The sequence below is a fragment of the Oncorhynchus tshawytscha genome, unplaced genomic scaffold (assembly GCF_018296145.1).
Source record: "Oncorhynchus tshawytscha isolate Ot180627B unplaced genomic scaffold, Otsh_v2.0 Un_scaffold_3036_pilon_pilon, whole genome shotgun sequence".
Classification (NCBI taxonomy): Eukaryota; Metazoa; Chordata; class Actinopteri; order Salmoniformes; family Salmonidae; genus Oncorhynchus; species Oncorhynchus tshawytscha.
Window position 1 is genome coordinate 308,756 of NW_024609778.1, and position 14,329 is coordinate 323,084.

The window sequence follows — 14,329 nt, forward strand, 5'->3', positions numbered from 1 at the left end:
GGCTGTCTGTAAATGACGTCAGAGTGTTGGAATGTTCCCCTGGCTGTCTGTAAATGACGTCAGAGTGTTGGAATGTTCCCCTGGCTGTCTGTAAATGACGTCAGAGTGTTGGAATGTTCCCCTGGCTGTCTGTAAATGACGTCAGAGTGTTGGAGTGTTCCCTGGCTGTCTGTAAATGACATCAGAGTGTTGGAGTGTTCCCCTGGCTATCTGTAAATGACGTCAGAGTGTTGGAGTGTTCCCTGGCTGTCTGTAAATGATGTCGGAGTTTTGGAGTGTTCCCTGGCTGTCTGTAAATGATGTCTCAGTGTTGGAGTGTTCCCCTGGCTGTCTGTAAATGACGTCGGCATTTTGGAGTGTTCCCTGGCTATCTGTAAATGACGTCAGAGTGTTGGAGTGTTCCCTGGCTATCTGTAAATGACATCAGAGTGTTGGAGTGTTCCACTGGCTGTCTGTAAATGACGTCTCAGTGTTGGAGTGTTCCCCTGGCTGTCTGTAAATGACGTCGGAGTTTTGGAGTGTTCCCCTGGCTGTCTGTAAATGACATCAGAGTGTTGGAGTGTTCCCTGGCTATCTGTAAATGACATCAGAGTGTTGGAGTGTTCCCTGGCTGTCTGTAAATGACATCAGAGTGTTGGAGTGTTCCCTGGCTGTCTGTAAATGACGTCAGAGTGTTGGAGTGTTCCCTGGCTATCTGTAAATGACGTCGGCATTTTGGAGTGTTCCCCTGGCTGTCTGTAAATGACATCAGAGTGTTGGAGTGTTCCCTGGCTATCTGTAAATGATGTCAGAGTGTTGGAGTGTTCCCCTGGCTGTCTGTAAATGACATCAGAGTGTTGGAGTGTTCCCCTGGCTGTCTGTAAATGACGTCAGAGTGTTGGAGTGTTCCCTGGCTGTCTGTAAATGACGTCAGAGTGTTGGAGTGTTCCCCTGGCTGTCTGTAAATGACGTCAGATTTTGGAGTGTTACCCTGGCTGTCTGTAAATGACGTCGGAGTTTTGGAGTGTTCCCCTGGCTGTCTGTAAATGACATCAGAGTGTTGGAGTGTTCCCCTGGCTATCTGTAAATGACGTCGGCAGTTTTGGAGTGTTCCCTGGCTGTCTGTAAATGACGTCAGAGTGTTGGAGTGTTCCCTGGCTATCTGTAAATGACGTCAGAGTGTTGGAGTGTTCCCCTGGCTGTCTGTAAATGACGTCAGAGTGTTGGAGTGTTCCCTGGCTGTCTGTAAATGACGTCAGAGTGTTGGAGTGTTCCCTGGCTGTCTGTAAATGACGTCAGAGTGTTGGAGTGTTCCCTGGCTGTCTGTAAATGACGTCGGCATTTTGGAGTGTTACCCTGGCTGTCTGTAAATGAAAGTTTTGGAGTGTTCCCCTGGCTGTCTGTAAATGACATCAGAGTGTTGGAGTGTTCCCCTGGCTGTCTGTAAATGACGTCGGCATTTTGGAGTGTTCCCCTGGCTGTCTGTAAATGATGTCTCAGTGTTGGAGTGTTCCACTGGCTATCTGTAAATGACGTCGGCGTTTTGGAGTGTTCCCCTGGCTGTCTGTAAATGATGTCTCAGTGTTGGAGTGTTCCACTGGCTATCTGTAAATGACGTCAGAGTGTTGGAATGTTCCCCTGGCTGTCTGTAAATGACGTCAGAGTGTTGGAATGTTCCCCTGGCTGTCTGTAAATGACGTCGGCATTTTGGAGTGTTCCCCTGGCTGTCTGTAAATGATGTCTCAGTGTTGGAGTGTTCCACTGGCTGTCTGTAAATGACGTCGGCATTTTGGAGTGTTCCCCTGGCTATCTGTAAATGACATCAGAGTGTTGGAGTGTTCCCCTGGCTATCTGTAAATGACATCAGAGTGTTGGAGTGTTCCCCTGGCTATCTGTAAATGACGTCGGCATTTTGGAGTGTTCCCTGGCTATCTGTAAATGACGTCAGAGTGTTGGAGTGTTCCCTGGCTATCTGTAAATGATGTCTCAGTGTTGGAGTGTTCCCTGGCTATCTGTAAATGACATCAGAGTGTTGGAGTGTTCCCCTGGCTGTCTGTAAATGACGTCAGCAGTTTTGGAGTGTTCCCCTGGCTGTCTGTAAATGACGTCAGAGTGTTGGAGTGTTCCCCTGGCTATCTGTAAATGACGTCAGAGTGTTGGAGTGTTCCCCTGGCTGTCTGTAAATGATGTCTGAGTGTTGGAGTGTTCCCCTGGCTGTCTGTAAATGACGTCGGCAGTTTTGGAGTGTTCCCCTGGCTGTCTGTAAATGATGTCTCAGTGTTGGAGTGTTCCACTGGCTATCTGTAAATGACATCTCAGTGTTGGAGTGTTCCCCTGGCTATCTGTAAATGACGTCGGCAGTTTTGGAGTGTTCCCCTGGCTATCTGTAAATGACGTCAGAGTGTTGGAGTGTTCCCCTGGCTATCTGTAAATGATGTCTCAGTGTTGGAGTGTTCCCCTGGCTATCTGTAAATGACATCAGAGTGTTGGAGTGTTCCCTGGCTGTCTGTAAATGACGTCGGCATTTTGGAGTGTTCCCCTGGCTGTCTGTAAATGACGTCAGAGTGTTGGAATGTTCCCCTGGCTGTCTGTAAATGACGTCGGCATTTTGGAGTGTTCCCCTGGCTGTCTGTAAATGATGTCTCAGTGTTGGAGTGTTCCACTGGCTATCTGTAAATGACGTCGGCGTTTTGGAGTGTTCCCCTGGCTGTCTGTAAATGATGTCTCAGTGTTGGAGTGTTCCCCTGGCTGTCTGTAAATGATGTCTCAGTGTTGGAGTGTTCCACTGGCTATCTGTAAATGACGTCAGAGTGTTGGAGTGTTCCCCTGGCTGTCTGTAAATGATTTCTGGGTGTTGGAGTGTTCCACTGGCTATCTGTAAATGATTTCTGGGTGTTGGAGTGTTCCACTGGCTATCTGTAAATGATGTCTCAGTGTTGGAGTGTTCCCTGGCTATCTGTAAATGATTTCTGGGTGTTGGAGTGTTCCCTGGCTATCTGTAAATGATTTCTGGGTGTTGGAGTGTTCCACTGGCTATCTGTAAATGATGTCTCAGTGTTGGAGTGTTCCCTGGCTATCTGTAAATGATTTCTGGGTGTTGGAGTGTTCCACTGGCTATCTGTAAATGATTTCTCAGTGTTGGAGTGTTCCCTGGCTATCTGTAAATGATTTCTGGGTGTTGGAGTGTTCCACTGGCTATCTGTAAATGATGTCTCAGTGTTGGAGTGTTCCCTGGCTATCTGTAAATGATGTCTCAGTGTTGGAGTGTTCCCTGGCTATCTGAAAATGATGTCTCAGTGTTGGAGTGTTCCCTGGCTATCTGTAAATGATTTCTGGGTGTTGGAGTGTTCCACTGGCTATCTGAAAATGATGTCTCAGTGTTGGAGTGTTCCACTGGCTATCTGAAAATGATGTCTCAGTGTTGGAGTGTTCCCCTGGCTAAAAAACAAGAAAATTGTGCCGCCCGAAAAATAGTGAAGACATCAAAACTATGAAATAGCACATTTGGAATCATGTAGTATCCAAAAAAGTGTTAAACAAATCAAAATACATTTTATATTTGATTCTTTAAAGCAGCCACCCTTTGCCTTGATGACAGTTTTGCACACTCTTGGCATTCTCTCAACCAGCTTCCCGAGGTAGTCCCCTGGAATGCTTTTCCAACAGTCTTAAAGGAGTTCCCACATATGCTGAGGACTTGTTGGCTGCTTTTCCTTCACTCTGTGGTCCAACTCATCCCAACCATCCCATTTGGGTTGAGGTTGGGGGATTGTGGAGGCCAGGTCATCAGATGCAGCACTCCATCACTTTCCTTCTTGGTCAAATAGCCCTTACACAGCCTGGAGGTGTGTTTTGGGTCAATGTGCTGTTGAAAAACAAATGATAGTCCCACTAAGCGCAAACCAAATGGGATGGCGTATGGCTGCAGAATGCTGTGGTAACCACTCTGGTTAAGTGTGCCTTGATTTCTAAATAAATCACTGACAGTGTCACCAGCAAATCACCCTCACACCATCACACCTCTTCCTCCATGCTTCACGGGGGAACCACACATACGGATATCATCCGATCAGCTACTCTGTGTCTCACAAAGACATAGCGGTTCGCAGTTGGAACCAAAAATCTCAAATTTGGACTCACCAGACCCAGGGACAGATTTCCACTAGTCCACTGGGGTGGCAGGGTAGCCTAGTGGTTAGAGCGTTGGACTAGTAACCGGAAGGTTGCAAGTTCAAACCCCTGAGCTGACAAGGTACAAATCTGTCGTTCTGCCCCTGTTCCTAGGCTGTCATTGAAAATAAGAATTTGTTCTTAACTGACTTGTCTGGTTAAATAAAGAAAAAACATTTCCATTGTTTGTGTTTTCTGACCCAAGCAAGTGTCTACTTCTAATTGGTGTCCTTTAATAGTGTTTTTTTTAATACAATTCGACCACAAAGTCCTGATTCACCCAGTCTCCTCTGAACAGTTGATGTTGAGATGTGTCTGTTACTTGAACTCTGTAAAGACTTTATTTAGGCTACAATCTGAGGTGCTGTTAACTCTAATGAACATATCCTCTGCAGCAGAGGTAACTCTGGGTCTTTTTGCGACTGGACTTGCTGAAATGTTCCCGATTGACTGACCTTCATGTCTTAAAGTAATGATTTACTGTCTGTTGTTTCTCTTTGCTTATTTGAGCTGTTCTTGTCATAATATGGACTTGGTCTTTTACCAAATAGGGCTATCTTCTGGATACCAACCCTACCTTGTCACAATGCAACAGATTGGCTGAAACGCATTCAGAAGGAAAGAATTTCCCCAAAATGTAAAATAACTTTTAACAAGGCACACCTGTTAATTGAAATGCATTCCAGGTGACTACCTCATGAAGCTGGTTGAGATAATGCCAAGAGTGTGCAAAGCTGTCATCAAGGCATAGTGTGGCTACTTTGAAGAATCTCAAATATAAAATATATTTTGATTTGTTTATCTTTTTTTTTTGCTTAGTACATGATTCCATGTGTGTTATTTCAGAGTTTTGATGTCTTCACTGTTATTCAACAATGTAGAAAATAGTAAAAATAAAGAAAAACCCTTGAATAAGTAGGTGTGTCCCAACTTTGTTGGACATTTAAGCTTTCTAATGGGTATGACGTCATCCTTGTGGGCATGGCAGGTAATGACAGTCAAAATAACATAATTGTGGGCGAAGCATAACGGTAAGTCAAAATGACATAGCCTTCCCGAGGAAAACAATGTTAAAGTTCCCGAACAGTGAAAATCATGGTTTTCATCAAATTGGATAATATTTGAATGAAATCCGTTCAAAGTAGGGTGACTCAAGCATGAAAAGTGATATAAGGTACAGATGCTGTACCTTCATTGACAGTGGCTCTTGCAAGCGCTGACCATAATATCAGAATTTGATGAGTCTGACACGGTAGCCAACATTTTGGGGGGGATCGGGGTGGGGGGGGGGCCTAACGTTACATAATGTGGCTGCTTTGACTTGTGAATGGTACATTTTCTGTAACACACCTGATAGTCACCATATGGCTGTTCTTCCATCACTAAGCCCCCTACGTTGAGTCTGAGACCTGCCAGAGCACAGCTAGCACGGAGGAATGTTATCCACAAAAGGAGTTGCTGTGTGTATTGGATTTGTAATTTACCACTGAAAAGTCTATTCCACCATTCCGTTGTGTTTGGGCTTTTGTCTTACAGTAGATGCAGCTTGTGTCATTGGGGCTCATCATGATTATTATTATCATTTCACATTCCATCCCCTTTCATCTTTCCACTATCATCAAGCAGTAATGATAGACATTTTAGAAAATTCAACATCTACTGTCTGCACAGCTTCCCAGGCAACTACCACAGCAGGAATGCTGTGATACAAAACAACTTTCCCAAGACAAAGAAGAGGGGATATGCTGTGAAGCCTGTGAAGACAGATTCAACATACTGTGTGTCATTGTTATTCACGTCAATTGAGCATTTCAGGCTCACAAACTATTGAAATAGAAAAAAGCACAGGACCAAATAGTGCATATTTAAAATGGAGTACTTCAAAAACACCAGAAAACACACTGTAGAATGTGTAGATCACTGTCACAACTCAGAACAGGAAATTACAGGAAATTAAATACACATTTCCCTTTTCAAAAAAACATTATAGGCGACTCAGACAGGATCTCCTCTTCAACGACCATTGATCCAGCACCATATCAGGGGAAGCAATGTGATCTGTCCATCCCAGGACCCCAGTCTGTCCATCCCAGGACCCCTGTCTGTCCATCCCAGGACCCCTGTCTGCCCAGTGAGAGAGGCCTGGTCTGTCCATCCCAGGACCCCTGTCTGCCCAGTGTGAGAGGCCTGATCTGTTCATCCTAGGACCCCTGTCTGCCCAGTGTGAGAGGCCTGCTCTGTCCATCCCAGGACCCCTGTCTGCCCAGTGAGAGAGGCCTGGTCTGTCCATCCCAGGACCCCTGTCTGCCCAGTGAGAGAGGCCTGAGCTGTCCATCCCAGGACCCCTGTCTGCCCAGTGAGAGAGGCCTGGTCTGTCCATCCCAGGACCCCTGTCTGCCCAGTGAGAGAGGCCTGATCTGTCCATCCCAGGACCCCTGTCTGCCCAGTGTGAGAGACCTGAGCTGTTCATCCTAGGACTCCTGTCTGCCCAGTGTGAGAGGCCTGATCTGTCCATCCCAGGACCCCTGTCTGCCCAGTGTGAGAGGCCTGATCTGTCCATCCTAGGACTCCTGTCTGCCCAGTCAGAGAGGCCTGACCTGTCCATCCCAGGACCCCTGTCTGCCCAGTGAGAGAGGCCTGATCTGTCCATCCCAGGACCCCTGTCTGCCCAGTGTGAGAGGCCTGGTCTGTCCATCCCAGGGCCCCTGTCTGCCCAGTGTGAGAGGCCTGGTCTGTCCATCCCATCCCAGTGAGGCCTGGTCCCTGTCTGCCCAGTGAGAGAGGCCTGGTCTGTCCATCCCAGGACCCCTGTCTGCCCAGTGAGAGAGGCCTGGTCTGTCTGTCCATCCCAGGACCCCTGTCTGCCCAGTGAGAGAGGCCTGATCTGTCCATCCCAGGACCCCTGTCTGCCCAGTGAGAGAGGCCTGATCTGTCCATCCCAGGACCCCTGTCTGCCCAGTGAGAGAGGCCTGGTCTGTCCATCCCAGGACCCCTGTCTGCCCAGTGAGAGAGGCCTGATCTGTCCATCCCAGGACCCCTGTCTGCCCAGTGAGAGAGGCCTGATCTGTCCATCCCAGGACCCCTGTCTGCCCAGTGTGAGAGGCCTGATCTGTCCATCCCCAGGACCCCTGTCTGCCCAGTGTGAGAGGCCTGATCTGTTCATCCTAGGACTCCTGTCTGCCCAGTGTGAGAGGCCTGATCTGTCCATCCCAGGACCCCTGTCTGCCCAGTGTGAGAGGCCTGATCTGTCCATCCCAGGACCCCTGTCTGCCCAGTGTGAGAGGCCTGATCTGTCCATCCCAGGACCCCTGTCTGCCCAGTGTGAGAGGCCTGATCTGTTCATCCTAGGACTCCTGTCTGCCCAGTGTGAGAGGCCTGAGCTGTTCATCCTAGGACTCCTGTCTGCCCAGTGTGAGAGGCCTGATCTGTCCATCCCAGGACCCCTGTCTGCCCAGTGTGAGAGGCCTGATCTGTCCATCCTAGGACTCCTGTCTGCCCAGTGTGAGAGGCCTGGCAATGAGGCCATAGCTGGATTTGTCTCCCACTTCAATCTTGGGGGTGACTGAAGCCAAGTGGGTTACTGAAACCAAGTGTGTGACCAAAGCCAAGTGGGTGACTGAAGCCAACTGGGTGACTGAAGCCAAGTGGGTGACTGAAACCAAGTGGGTGACTGAAACCAAGTGGGTGACTGAAACCAAGTGTGTGACCGAAGCCAAGTGGGTGACTGAAACCAAGTGTGTGACTGAAACCAAGTGGGTGACTGAAACCAAGTGGGTGACTGAAACCAAGTGTGTGACCAAAGCCAAGTGGGTGACTGAAACCAAGTGTGTGACTGAAACCAAGTGTGTGACCAAAGCCAAGTGGGTGACTGAAACCAAGTGGGTGACTGAAACCAAGTGTGTGACCAAAGCCAAGTGGGTGACTGAAACCAAGTGTGTGACCAAAGCCAAATGGGTGACTGAAGCCAAGTGGGTGACTGAAACCAAGTGTGTGACCAAAGCCAAATGGGTGACTGAAGCCAAGTGGGTGACTGAAACCTGCTTGATTGAAGTCGGGGTACATAGGTCCACCTCCTCTCTTGCTGTGGGATGGGCAAAAATGACAAAATACAATGTCAAAATATCATAAAGATCAGTGTATCAAAAACAAACTACAAAATGATTATATATTTTTTAAATGTATTTAATTCAAATACAAAATGATTAAAAAAAGGAAGTATTTCTGTCATATTAAATGACAGAAATACATTTGCTAGTAAGTGGTCCATACAGCCACCACATTCTCAGTAATGGTTGCAGAAACGTCAGACCTGCTGTGACTGTGACATGTTGTTGTTTATCTACCTTAGTTGAATGCACTGACTACAGGTCACTTTGGAGAAGAGTGTCTGCTAAAATGGAAATGCACATGAAAGCGTTCAAAAGTTTGGGTTCACAAATTGTCCTTGTTGTCGAAAGAAAAGCACATTTTTTTGTCCATTAAATACAGTGTAGACGTTGTTAATGTTGTAAATGACTTGTAGCTGGAAACGGCTGATTTTTTAATGGAATATCTACATAGGTGTACAGAGGCCCATTATCAGCAACCATCACTCACTGTGTTCCAATGGCACGTTGTGTGAGCTAATCCAAGTGTATCATTTTAAAAGGCTAATTGATCATTAGAAAACCTTTTTGCAATTATGTTAGTACAACTGAAAACTGTTGTTCTGATTAAAGAAGCAATAAAACTGGCCTTCTTTAGTCTAGTTGAGTATCTGGAGCATCAGCATTTGTGGGTTTGATTACAGGCTCAAAATGGCCAGAAACAAAGACCTTTCTTCTGAAACTCATCAGTCTATTCTTGTTCTGAGAAATGAAGGCTATTCCATGTGAGAAATTGCCAAGAAACTGAAGATCTCGTACAACGCTGTGTACTACTCCCTTCACAGAACAGCGCAAACTGGCTCTAACCAGAATAGAAAGAGGAGTGGGAGGTACCGGTGCACAACTGAGCAAGAGGACAAGTACATTAGAGTGTCTAGTTTGAGAAACAGACGCCTCACAGGTCCTAAAATGATAAACACAATGTGCCATTGGAACACAGGACTGATGGTTGCTGATAATGGGCCTTTGTACGCCTATGTAGATATTCCATAAAAATCAGCCGTTTCCAGCTTCAATGGTAATTTACAACATTAACAATGTCTACACTGTATTAATGGTCAATTTGATGTCATTTTAATGGACAAAGAATTTGCTTTTATTTAAAAAAAAAAAACATGGACATTTCTAAGTGACCCCAAACTTGTGAACCGTAGTGTATGTAAAAATGAATGTACTTAAGTGAACTACAAAGCACACTGGGTTTATTGGCCTTGTTTTGGGACAGAGCGTATTAGAACAATCCTCAGCATGCTTTGCAATTGTTTTTACAGATACAGTCATGGCCAATAGTTTGGAGAATTGACACAAATATACATTTTCACAAAGTTTGCTGCTTCAGTGTCTTTAGATATTTTTGTCAGATGTTACTATGGAATACTGAAGTATAATTACAAGCATTTCATAAGTGTCAATTACATGAAGTTGATGCAAAGAGTCAATATTTGCAGTGTTGACCCTTCTTTTTCAAGATCTCTGCAATCCGCCCTGGTATGCTGTCAATTAACTTCTGGGCCACATCCTGACTGATGGCAGCCCATTCTTGCATAATCAATGCTTGGAGTTTGTCAGAATTTGTGGGTTTCTGTTTGTCCACCCGCCTCTTGAGGATTGACCACAAGTTCTCAATGGGATTAAGGTCTGGGGAGTTTCCTGGCCATGGACCCAAAATATCAATGTTTTGTTCCCCGAGCCACTTAGTTATCACTTTTGCCTTATGGCAAGGTTGTCCATCATGCTGGAAAAGGCATTGTTCATCACCAAACTGTTCCTGGATGGTTGGGAGAAGTTGCTCTCGGAGGATGTGTTGGTCCCATTCTTTATTCATGGCTGTGTTCTTAGGCAAAATTGTGAGTGAGCCCACTCCCTTGGCTGAGAAGCAACCCCACACATGAATGGTCTCAGGATGCTTTACTGTTGGCATGACACAGAACTGATGGTAGCGCTCACCTTGTCTTCTCCGGACAAGCTTTTTTCCAGATGCCCCAAACAATCGGAATTGGGATTCATCAGAGAAAATGACTTTACCCCAGTCCTCAGCAGTCCAATCCCTGTACCTTTTGCAGAATATCAGTCTGTCCCTGATGTTTTTCCTGGAGAGAAGTGGCTTCTTTGTTGCCCTTCTTGACACCAGGCAATCCTCCAAAGGTCTTTGCCTCACTGTGCATGCAGATGCACTCACACCTGCCTGCTGCCATTCCTGAGAAAACTCTGTACTGGTGGTGCACCGATCCCACAGCTGAATCAACTTTAGGAGACGGTCCTGGCGCTGATCTGATCACTCTTCATAACATTCTGGAGTATATGTAAATTGCCATCATACAAACTGAGGCAGCAGACTTGGTGAAAATGTAATATTCGTGTCATTCTCAAAACTTTTGGCCACGACTGTATAATTACATTCTCTGTAGTTGGTTGCGTTTTCTAGACTAAGTAATTCACTTTTACATGATATGACATCACGTTGTTACTTTGTATTGTTTTTTTCAGCATTCGGACGGGAGGTGAGTGTTACAAATTGTACATATCAGTGTGTCCTGCACACCGGATGGTGGCCGGGTGCCTATATTAGGCTTATGGCTCTAATATATTTGGGGGGTAAATTGATGTCTCACCATTATTTCTCACCTTCATTTCTCATGACTGTTCATGTCGATCAATATTCTGGCTATGCTGGTATATTGTAAATGATCAAATAAATGTATGATCAATACATACAGTTGTGAACATATTGTCATTGCTAATGCAGAGGCACCAGGTCCAGTACATTCTGTCATTGTCTAAGCTTCTAAGGTGACTCAAGTTTTACTCAGTCTTGAGCAGAAGTGTATCAACCAACTGTATTGTGTAATTAGTTACACAACGACAGAAATACAGTTGTGTTGTTGTTGTTTTCTCTGACATCCAACAGTCCATGATCAGCTCTGTTGACCATGAGAGCATTTAGCAGAGGAAATGGGTTGAGGCGTACATTTTTCAGCTTGGAATGACATGGCCCATTGTCTACCTTGTCATCAATGACATGTGGTCCATTGTTTACCTTGTTACCTGGCAACGACCACACGGGTGTTTAAAATAGCTGTCAGTCAAGGCAAGCTCATGAATGTAAGCTCCCCGCCCACTCAGCCTGTTCTTTCAGGCTTTCTAATAGCTGGCGATGAGATAAAAGGTACAATTTCTTCAGTTCTAAGCATTTTAATAGCCTAAAATTATTATGGTGGATGTTTTGGTCATTCAAAGGCTATTTTAACTTGGGAAATAAGATGACTGTGCAGGACCTTTTTAAGGTTTTGAAAAAGACTAAGAAAGGATATTCAGTGTCTTATTACCAAATGTGTTTCCCAGTGTTTTCCCGGAAAGCACATTTTCATAAAGTATCCCACTTTACCAATACTCACCCTAATCAAAGCGACAGCACATCAGACCTGTAGTAATACTGTGTGATACAGACATAGAACACAGCGGAGAAGGATTCTATAGTGTGGCAGAGTGAAGACATAGTCAGCCAATTACAGGAGAATGTGCCTCTCAGATGGAGAAGAATTAGCCAATGGAGGGAGTGAAAGCGTCTATATTTGGCAACACTGTCAAAAGAGCACTTCCTCTTTCTATTAATACGATCTGCATCCTTCCTGTGACCTCATAAAACAAGCTCCTCCGGTGCGAGGAATTATTCTTTCCAATTCATTTTTCTCTAATTAAATTCTGCATCAGCACGCTCCCACTATAAATCGACCAAATTCAAGGAGCTGCAAATTAAAAATGAGTGTTTGTGTGTGTGTGTGTATGTTTGTGTGTGTGTGTGTGTGTGTGTGTGTGTGTGTGTGTGTGTGTGTGTGTGTGTGTGTGTGTGTGTGTGTGTGTGTGTGTGTGTGTGTGTGTGTGTGTGTATGTTTGTGTGTGAATGTGTGTGTGTGTGTGTGTGTGCGTGTGTGTGTGTGTGTGTGTGTGTGTGTGTGTGTGTGTGTGTGTGTGTGTGTGTGTGTGTGTGTGTGTGTGTGTGTGTGTGTGTGTGAGAGAGAGAGAGAGGGAGGGAGAGTAAAGAGAGAAAGATAGAAAGAGAGAGAGAAGCTGATTTGCCTGTGTCAAGGCATATCATGGGTGTGTGTGACACATATTCAGCCCCTCTTGAAGGACAATGGAAGTTCAATAGAAAAGGTTTGTCTTTCTGCATCACAGCCTTTAGCTGGGTGGTTTAACAATACACAACACGTACCCTGATGAAAGCTGTGTTGATTTCTGACAATACAGAATCATTTCCCATCGAAGCGGCTGAATACCTCCCACAGTACAGTTTCCAGTCTGATCCTAAATTCATGCACCTTGGTTAGAATGTGAGGTAGCAACAGTATACACTTTCCTTTACAGTGCAGCATGTGATGAAAAGCACCGCACAAGATACTGGAAAAACAGCCATGTTTTATTGGTGTTTGGGTATGAACTACAATCTCTGGTATCAATAAATGTACGCTGTATTCCTTGAGAGGTATGGGAAGGAGGCTGACGGAGATATCCGTTTGACTCCTCAGTCTCTCACATTCTCTCTCTTTTACATTTGAATCCATAAGCACATGTCAAATTTTGATGTGAAAATCTTTTTTTTTTTTGCATGTTATTTTGAAAATACATCTCGTATAAATGTCCCACTTGAGGAGCATTGTCTCAGAAAGTGAGAGAAGGGACAAAACCCCCAATACAGTAACCTCCCATAGATGGACAGTTGGCAGAACAACACACAATAAACCAATCACCAGCTCCACATAGAAATGAATCTCTCACAGCCTTATTGGCTGTAGACTATACTGTCAAAGGTCAAGCATTCAGCCACCTAAAGCATTGAAAAGGAATTGAAAGCATTGAAAAGGAATTGAAAGCATTGAAAAGGAATTGAAAGCATTGAAAAGGAATCACTAGAAGGGGAAAGAATGGTCAACCTCGGCTATAAATGATATGAACATCCCCTGCATGTGAGACTGGACCGGACCGTACCAGAACAGAAGCTACTGCTGCTGTGTCCATGTGCTGTTTGACGAGCCCAGGCAACAAGTTATATACAGACATAACTAGTGAATAGATCAGAATGGACTTGTCACAGATACATGTTTTATGGATATGGATGCTTAAGTGCTGAATGAATGCTTCTGTATATGCAATTTCTTTATTATGAACAACTGGCGTAATGCTCAGTCCATACTAAACAACAGGCTCACATACCCATAACTCAAATGCCTATGACTTTCACACTGAGCACCAATGTCCGCATTGAGTCAATTCAGTCTATTTGGATGCCAGTTGGAGATACTAACACAATAGTGATCTATGCCGTTTAGCAGACACTTTTACCCAAAGGGACTTGCATACATTTTACATTTGGGTGGCACCAGCGAGAATCAAACTTAGAACCGTGGTGTGTTGCGAGCGCCATGCTCTAGTGCCTGAGCCACAGCACCACCTGATAATGAAAAGGTCACGTTTACCCATTCAGTTGTCGGGAGCATAATATGGAGTGTGAGACTTTCTTTATCTTCGTATTGTCATAAGCATGACACGAGCAGTCGTGGCCGCTTACTGTATGTTAGCTAATGACAGCTGGCTGTGCCCTGCTTTGATGCAAACCAAGTGTGTCCCTAAGTAGCCACTTTGGTAAAGTGCTGCCTGTCGTACCAAACATTCTCTCCGTCAACACAGTTATGTTAACTTAGTGGATACAACTGAAGCATAACTCCCTGCCCCTGTAATTCACAGAGACACTTTAGCCTGCAATCTAACAGTGGATTTGGGGGGAATTGTATTGTAAAGTTAAGCGGCAGTTGTTAGCTCCGGGACAACAGCCCTGGCATATCTGCTCCTCCTCACGCTCCGCACAAGGTCCGTGTTTCCATGGCGACTGTCCGTCGGCTATTTCTGCGCTCCTCATTCCTTATCTGTTTTTCACTGCTATTGCGTCACATCTTCAATATCTGCCCCCATGGCCATCATGGGCCAAAACCCCTCCCTCCTTTCCTCATTCCCTCCCTTCCTCCCTCCTTCACTCAACT